Raw genomic sequence first — 8,695 nt, 5'->3', positions numbered from 1 at the left:
GAAACTCCTGATGGCTTCAGAAAGATTTTTGGGGGGTTTTATTCAGATTTTCTAGTGACTAGCTGAAGTAAAAATATATTGACTTTACCGGCCACAGCTTTTTGTATTGTTTCTCTTTCCACTGTGAAATGAGGCTATCCCTTAAAGAAAGATTATGGTTTTGAAAGAAAATCAGAAGCATGTAGACTGATTTTGTCGAACAGGTTTACAGAACACCCCATTAGTGTTCTGGTGCAAAGCTAGATGCTAAAAATAGACAGAGGAATAACACCATCTTTGCCCTCAAGGATTCTGAATCCAGTTGGGTGACAAGCAAGTAAACACACGATGTACACGAGCGTTAAGTGCTGTCATGGACGTGCACGTAGGGTTCTCCAATAAACAGAGAAAAAGGAGATTCATTTAGTCTGACGGTTGGGGAGGGAAACAAAGCAAATCCTGTCACTGTGTGCATTCTGATTTTCTCTGTGTAAAAGAACCTACTGCTTTACAGGGTCAAAGGATACAGCTCTCCAGGTATCACAGAGATAGGTCAAAGTACTTTTAGCTATTTACTGTCCACTACATATTAGTTACAAAAACACCGTGGGAACAAAATGAATGTAACCTATATACTAACTGGGGCCTTCTTGCCCTTTGGATTTCAGGGCATAATTGTCCCAGACTTCAGACAGTTCCACAGCCTACGTACGATATCTGCTAATTTCTAAAATTTATCATCTCAGGGTCCCAGAGCTTCTGGCTCATACAGCCTTGTACCGTGTGGAGTTTTGCTCCAAATAAATGTCAGTTTAGAATCTTTATGCTGCCGGAATAGAAGTTCCAACTCCAACTATAAGGGGCTTAAATATTAAAGGGGCTTTACTGAATAATCTATCTGGAAAATTAAATTAAAGAGTCAAGGTTAGTTAATTCAGTGTCCCAACATTGTTACCTCTGTGCTCTGCTGGCAACAGTGTAAGCTTCGTCCAAGCCTGGCTCCCCTCGTGTTCAGAGGACACAACCACACCTGCATCCTTCTTCATTCAAGTCCATGTAAGAGAGTTTTTCTCTTCCTAAACTTCGTTCTGATTATACTAGCTAAGGTTACTTACCTACCAAGGTGGCTATGGCCAGGAAAACAATGTACTGTATGGGTGGAATTACCTTTCCTCAGGCACAAGAACTGAAGGGTGGACACCAGAATGAAATCTGGATATTGCTAAGAAAGGAGAACAACAGACTAATGATTTTTGGTGCACAACCAGAAATGTCTACGCTGTCCACCCAGACATAAAAGTCAGTTCCCACTGGGCTTACTTCCAAAGAATCTTTCTCCACACAAAGCTTAATGAAAAATGTAGGTGTTACCAGAGATTTTTTAAGTAACACAGAGTCAGTTATGTAATATGCATATCAGTGCATATCTCGTAAGAAAACTCCATCTTAGCAATGGTTGTCTTCCTCCCATTTTCTTTTCAGCTGTCCCTTATGTGGTTACCTCCCTCAGACTCTTCCCAGAGAAAGTGTCCAGATTCTCTGACTTCTTTTTCTGTCTGTGAAGTCTTGATATCAGGCAGCAGTGGATTTAAAGTGAGGAGTGTGAAGACTTCTAGCTTAACTCTTATTTGCACATGTCCCCAAAAGAGTGGTCTCCTCAGAAGGAATTCATGGAGAATAAAGAATTTCCCATCTTACACAATGAAATATTTCTTCTTAAAAGGGGACTCTTTCTACACAATAATTTGTATGCAAATATCGCAGCATTATTCATGATAGCTAAAAAGCAGAAACACTCCAAATGTCCATCTGTGGGTGAAAGGATACAGAAAATATAAAGTATCAGTCCAATAAAATACTACTCAGCAATAAAAAGGAGCAGTTATGGTTACATGCTGCATCATAGCTGTACCTCAAAAACATTATACTAAGTGAAAGACGCCAGGTGAAAAAGGCCATATATTTTATGATTCTATTTATCTTAAATGCCTAGAAAAAGCAAATCTATAGAGACTGAAAGAAGAGTACTGGTGACCTGGGCCTGGGGTGGGAATAGCGATAGATGGCAAATGAATACACAGGGTCTTTGGGGGGCTGAGAAAAAATGTTCTAAAATTGGATGGAGGTAGAAGTTTCACAACTCTGTAAACTTACTAAGAATCATCAAAATTGAGGTAGAAGTTTCACAACTTACTAAAAATCATCAAATACTTAAAATGGGTGAATTTTATAGTACATAAACTATACCTTAATAAGGCTTTAAAAAAAACAAGGTGTATAGCACAAGGAACTGTATTCGGTATAACAGCCTATAATGAGAAAGAATATATATACGTATGACCGAATCACTGTGTTGTACACCAGAAACTAAACAACACTGTGAATCAACTATACTTAAATGGAAAAAAAAAAAAAAAAGAAAAGTAGGCGTGAATGTGCTTTGGTGACCAAAACGTGAGCAAACTGAACACGTGTCGCTTTCAGGTAAGACACTAACAGGCAGCCCATGAGTCACTCATCTCGTCCCCCTGACTCAGTGCTCATGGGGGTGAGTGCTATGGTAGAGCTTCCATCAGCCTGAGCCTCTGTGTGACTCCAAGGAGCAGCGCCCCCACCGCCCCGCAGTGAACACGGGCTGTGAGCAGGAACCAAGCCCTTGTTGGATAAAGCCACTGCGGAGGGGGGGAATATACACATACACACATACACACACACGTATACGCAACACAAATGAGAGGTTAGTTAACGCCACAATGCTTTTCATTAAAAAAACAAAACAGATTTTGTTGTACCACATAAACAGCCTGTTGTTAGACATGGACTGGCTTTAGATTGCTCCTCCTATGCCACCAGATAATTAAGCCTTTGAGGATTCCATGCACAGGAAAAAAAAAAAAAAAAAAAGCCTGTTTTGCCTTATAAATGCCACAAAGCCAAGATGGGAGACAGTATGTTTCACCTGCTTCCTTGATTTTTTTTCCCTAACCTCCTAGTCTTGTAACAAGAGAGACAAAGCCCTGCCATACTTTGAGCTTCTAAGATTAATTAGAAACTGTGAGGTGTCTGTGTCTTATTCTGAAGTCAAAATAATTTATGCTACTTATTATTTAATGACTGATGCTTCAACATCCTCATTGCACAGCTGCAACTGAAAATATGATCACATTGTGATATTTATGTTGGAGGCAAGCGGTCTTTTGTTTTTATACTTTGTATTTAATTCATTCAACATCCTTTTCACATCATTGCTCCTTCTCCCCTGGCAAGAACAAACTCATGCACTGAGCTCAGATCAGCTGTCAGGATCTGTGAGCTCTGCAGAGGGTCCTAAATTTGGCAGCATACACTCCCCCTCACGAGAGATTCCAAATGAACAAGCCAAGGGCTGGGCTTTCCTCCCCTCACCACCCACATTTTTCAAAAGTCTTTAAACTCCTTCCTTCTCCCTTCAACTCTCAAGGGGAATTGCACTGATAAGGTTTCTGTTCATCAAAAGGATGGAATGGCAGTGGCTTTGCTATTCCCAGGACACCTCCTTCTGGAAGAGGGCGGCTTCTCCCCTGAGAAGCTATTAGAAAGAACAGTTCTGCGGCTCCCATCATGAATGTATCACTCCACTTCAGTTATTGTGTCTGTGGAGTCCTTTTCCTCCTGTCTCTCTCCCCCACCCTCAAGCAGTTTTTAAAAATCCATTACCTAGGGAGTTTCAAATTGTATCTGACCTATTGATTCCATGAGATGGCCGTGTCCAATGGGCATGCAATACAATATACAACCTGGAGCCCAGAAAAAGGCAACTCGCAGATGAAGTAAGGAATATAGAACAGCAAACCGTGATTTGGAATTTTTAGGGAAGTGAAAGAAATATTTATTAAGTGTCCTGATACGGGATTGGAAAATGAGCTGGTCTATGGAAAGAAGCTATGTAAAGCATAATGCATTATGCAGATATAAGGCATTGCCTTTATTAATAGTAACTGAAAAGCCAAATCATAACTCGTTAGGGGCTGCGTGTCACACGGGCATTTCATCAACATCTTTCTTCTCGATTTTAGGATGTTTGTTGCTGGGACACACCTGTAATCAGAGCATGTTTAAAAGGGAGGAGGGTGTTCTATTAACCCTTGGCAGCTTTCACCCTTCTGCAATTCCAGGAGGAGGTTTTGCGGGAAGGAGTAAGAGTGCCTCAGAAGCAAACGTTGCTTAGCCCGCCCTGTGCCGCAGGGCGTCCTTCAAAGACGAGGCGGCTGGAGAGCTGCGTCTTCTGCTCTTTACACGGGTGGAACGTCTGGTCTGAGACACTGCTGTGCCGTGGACCAAGATGCTGGATGATTTAATTCTGCCAAATCTTTATTTTGTGCTAACCTGTGACCCAATCGCTATGTTACTCTCTCTGGGGATATTAAAAATATGTAAGACACGGCCCATAACCTCAAGGCGTTAAGATTATAATTGAAGGAGCTTACGATCGAATTGGTTAAAAAAGGGGGGAAGGTGTTAACAAAGCGTAAGATGGATCCTTCATTTTATTTCCTTCATATATTAGCTTGAAGAACCAAGGAGTAGCCCTGCTTTGGAGGAAAAATGAACATACACAAATAAAATTAGAGACACAAGCTTTTCTATTGTGCCTCAAGCACAAAGCCTCCCGTCTCTCCGTTCTGCAGAGTGAGTGGAGAAACCTACAGGATTAGACATAAACTGTGTGGCCGCTCTTCAGTGACCACTATTGAACTTCAAAATGAGTTTAGTCATTAGCTTTGACAAATGAGGGGCCTGTTATTGATTTTTACACATGTCTATCATGGGATCTATTTAAAAAGATCAGTCAATTCCAAGAAAGATTATGTTAATCTTACTGGTTTGATTTCCTAATGGGAGGAGGCAGGAGAGCAAGGAGTCAAAGGAGAGGTCCAGAAACGGGCAGTATCTGTATCATTTTCTTATATCAATTCAAAAAAATAATTTGTGACAAAAAAAATCAAGTGTATCTGTCTTACGGAAGAAAGCTAAGAATATATTGATAAGTCATTCCAGACAATGTTAACCAATAGCTCGGGAAGTTCACGGAAAAGGACATTGACAGGAGGGATACAATTACTAATTTATTTGTCTTTTTATGGTTCAGTTAAGAGTACCTTAGGTAGCCGAGCACATGGCAGCTCGTCAGACTTCACAGGGTAGCTGTCAGAGTTTTGACTGATGTACAAGTGCTACTCGCTCACGTTTGCCCTTCCTTTCAGCAGAGCGCACACAGGTAAGACAGCTTGTTGGTAATTTTTATTTAATGCTCCCAGGATCTGTGTCTGCACTTTATTGAAAGTTCTGACAATAAAAGTCCACTCCTGGAAATTTCCAAGGTTTCTGCTGTAAGCACGTCTCCACTTAAACAAGACCTTCCTCTGGGATTAGACAACTCTTTAGGGTCTTTTCGGATGCTTTCTGATCTTGTAGACAGCTGTTTAGTATGTTGGAGATCGTTTGATTTTGTTTTGTTTTTTGTTAGCTCCACTGGAAGGGCTAAAAGAAAAATAAAATGCAAGGAATTAGCAGTGCAAAGACACAGCAGGGCAGTAGGGAGGACTTCACAATTTTGAATCAGCAAGTGCCAAGTTGTACCCACTCTGACAATTTTTACCCATCTTATTCCCCCTCTTTCGCCCTCACCTCCAATCTAATCCACTCACTAGGTGGAAGTGCTCATTTACTAGCAGTCTTTGATGTCACTTCTACAATTTTACCTTATTGTTCTAAAAATTGAGCCTAAAACCTTTTTCAAACAGGCTTGAGTCCTGGACCATTTGGTGTTTGATCAGAAGCCTTTTAATTGTCCAGGAATTACAGACCAGTTTTGACACCACTTAAAATTTCTGGGCAGATGTTTGAAGGTAGTAAATCATAATATGGCCTTAAAATGCCTTAACATAGTAAGGCAGCCATTTACCAAGTCTCATCTGACAACCTCAGCCACCCACCTGAGAGTGTATCAATGAGATAGAGACCCGTCACAGTGTTTCTAAGGTCATAAACAAAACTATCACTATTCCCAATGTGAAACTTGATTTGTATTCTCACACAGAAAGTCGGAAGTGCTGTGACATAAGGCGTGATTAGCAAATCTTTTGAAGGCATACGCTAGCAGTTACTAGAATTAATTTCTCCTAAACTGGCAGTCACATGTATATTTTCACTGTATTCATGTAACCTTTTGTATTTGCGTAATTCTAACATTTTGGAATTCTACCCCTAACAGAATGATAATCATTTCATATAGGAAATGATATTTTATCACAGCAAAAAATGTGGGAAGACTATAAACTCAGAATAAAGTCCAGGCCTTTCAATTGAACAAGTTTAGCTTTATGAAAATATCCTTGCATTGTTTTATTAGTCAAGATTACCTTGATCATTCTGCAGAAAAAAATAATCCTAAAACCTCAGGTTCCTTAAAACAAAATGCATGAACTTAATCAAGCCATGTGTACACAGGTTTTTTGAAGAGTTACTACATTTTTCCATAATATAAGAAGCATAGAAAAAGTAAGAAAACAAGGCAACCCACACACTGAAACTTAACATTTTTGTGTGGAAGAAATAAACACAATCTCCATTCAGATTTTATTGTCCAAAGCAAACCACATGGGCTCAGCCCTTGCTCAACAAGGCAGAAGTGTATGAACACTCTTGCACGGATTGGATAGTATTGAGACCACACTTTTCATCCTGAAGATGAAAAAGCCCCAGTGATTTTTCATCTCTGTATCTTAAGTAACTATCACACCATCTGACCCAGAGTGTTAGTAATTGAATGAGAACTTAAACCCAGGTATTTTGACTCAAATTCTTCCCCACCCCAAGACCGGTTTCAGCAGTATCTGATACCTAAATGTGTGCAAAGATAAAGGTATATTTACATAGAAGTCCCAAGGAGTACTACCTTGTCTTCATTTTTTTGTTTCAGAACAATCACCCAAGGTAATTATGACAGGTGTTTTAATCCTGATTTTGGACTGAAGGAAACTGAGCTTTAAAGGGAAGGAAAGTGGCTTATCCAAGATCCTACCATAAACGGTGCAGAGAGAGTGCAAACCGAGATTCCTGCCTGAATCCCCGAATCCTATTGAGTTGGCAGGTGTGGTGTAGACCAGCAGCCCCGTGGCACAGGCCCTGGGATGAGAAGTGCCCCTTTGATACCTCTTGCCTAGTATCTGTTTCAGGTTCAGTTATCTTCAAACTTTTGCCTTGTGAGCTTTTTTCCATCAAGTTCTGATTCAATTTGGGTTTTTGTTGTTGTTGTTGTTTTATTTTATTTTATTATTGAAGTATAGTTGGTTTACAGTGTTGTGTCAATTTGTGGTATACAGCATAGTGATTCAGTCATCTATATAAGTACATATATTCCTTTATGTATTCTTTTTCACTATAGGTTACTACAAGATAGTGAATATAGTTCCCTGTACTATACAGTAGAAACTTGTTATCTATTTTTTATATATTAGTTAGTATCTGCAAATCTCAAACTCCTAATTTATTCCTTTCCACCCCACTTCCCCCTGGTAACCATACATTTGTTTTCTATCTCTGTGAGTCTGTTTCTATTTTGTAAATAAGTTCATTTGTGCAATTTTTTTTTTAGATTCCACATATAAGTGATATCATATGGTATTTTTCTTTCTCTTTCTGGCTTACGTCACGTAGTATGACGATCTCCATGTCCATCCACTTTGCTGCAAATGTCATTATTTTATTCTTTTTTATGGCCAAGTAGTATTCCATTGCATAAATATACCACTTTTTTCATTTTTTCTTTTTTTTTTTTTAACATTTTTTATTAATTTATAATCATTTTACAATGTTGTGTCAAATTCTACTGTAGAGCACAATTTTTCAGTCATACATGAACATATATATATTCATTGTCACTTTTTTTTCTCCGTGTATATTTCCCTGTGCTATACAGTATAATCTTGTTTATCTATTCTACAATTTTGAAATCCCGTCTATCCCTTCCCACCCTCCGCCCCCTTGGCAACCACAAGTTTGTATTCTATGTCTATGAGTCTATTTCTGTTTTGTATTTATGCTTTGTTTTATTGTTTTTGTTTTTGTTTGTTTTTAGATTCCACATATGAGCGATCTCATATGGTATTTTTCTTTCTCTTTCTGGCTTACTTCACTTAGAATGACAGTCTCTAGGTCCATCCATGTTGCTGCAAATGGCATTATGTTGTCGGTTTTTATGGCTGAGTAGTATTCCATTGTATAAATATACCACCTCTTCTTTATCCACTCATCTGTTGATGGACATTTAGGCTGTCTCCATGTCTTGGCTATTGTAAATAGTGCTGCTATGAACATTGGGGTGCAGATGTCATCCTGAAGTAGGGTTCCTTCTGGATATATGCCCAGGAGTGGGATTCCTGGGTCATATGGTAAGTCTATTCCTAGTCTTTTGAGGAATCTCCATCCTGTTTTCCACAGTGGCTGCACCAAACTGCATTCCCACCAGCAGTGTAGGAGGGTTCCCTTTTCTCCACAGCCTCTCCAGCATTTGTCATTTGTGGATTTTTGAATGATGGCCATTCTGACTGGTGTGAGGTGATACCTCATTGTAGTTTTGATTTGCATTTCTCTGCTAATGAGTGATATTGAGCATTTTTTCATGTGCCTATTGATCATTTGTATGTCTTCCTTGGAGAATTGCTTGTTTAGGTCT

General features: G+C 39.4%; 1 long non-coding RNA gene across 1 annotated transcript in view; it reads right to left on the bottom strand.

Moving 5' to 3' along the window:
* Positions 1–5,049: 5,049 nt before the first annotated feature.
* LOC105076878 (uncharacterized) overlaps positions 5,050–8,695 on the bottom strand; it is a 487,483-nt gene continuing 483,837 nt past the window's right edge. Inside the window, exon 6 of the long non-coding RNA XR_012507612.1 lies at positions 5,050–5,499. This is a non-coding gene — a long non-coding RNA (uncharacterized LOC105076878). The remainder of the gene's footprint in view (positions 5,500–8,695) is intronic.

This window comes from Camelus bactrianus, chromosome 6 (assembly GCF_048773025.1).
Source record: "Camelus bactrianus isolate YW-2024 breed Bactrian camel chromosome 6, ASM4877302v1, whole genome shotgun sequence".
In the NCBI taxonomy this organism is placed as follows: Eukaryota; Metazoa; Chordata; class Mammalia; order Artiodactyla; family Camelidae; genus Camelus; species Camelus bactrianus.
The sequence above is the reverse complement of the archived record's forward strand: the minus strand, read 5'-3'. Positions and strand labels throughout refer to the sequence as shown.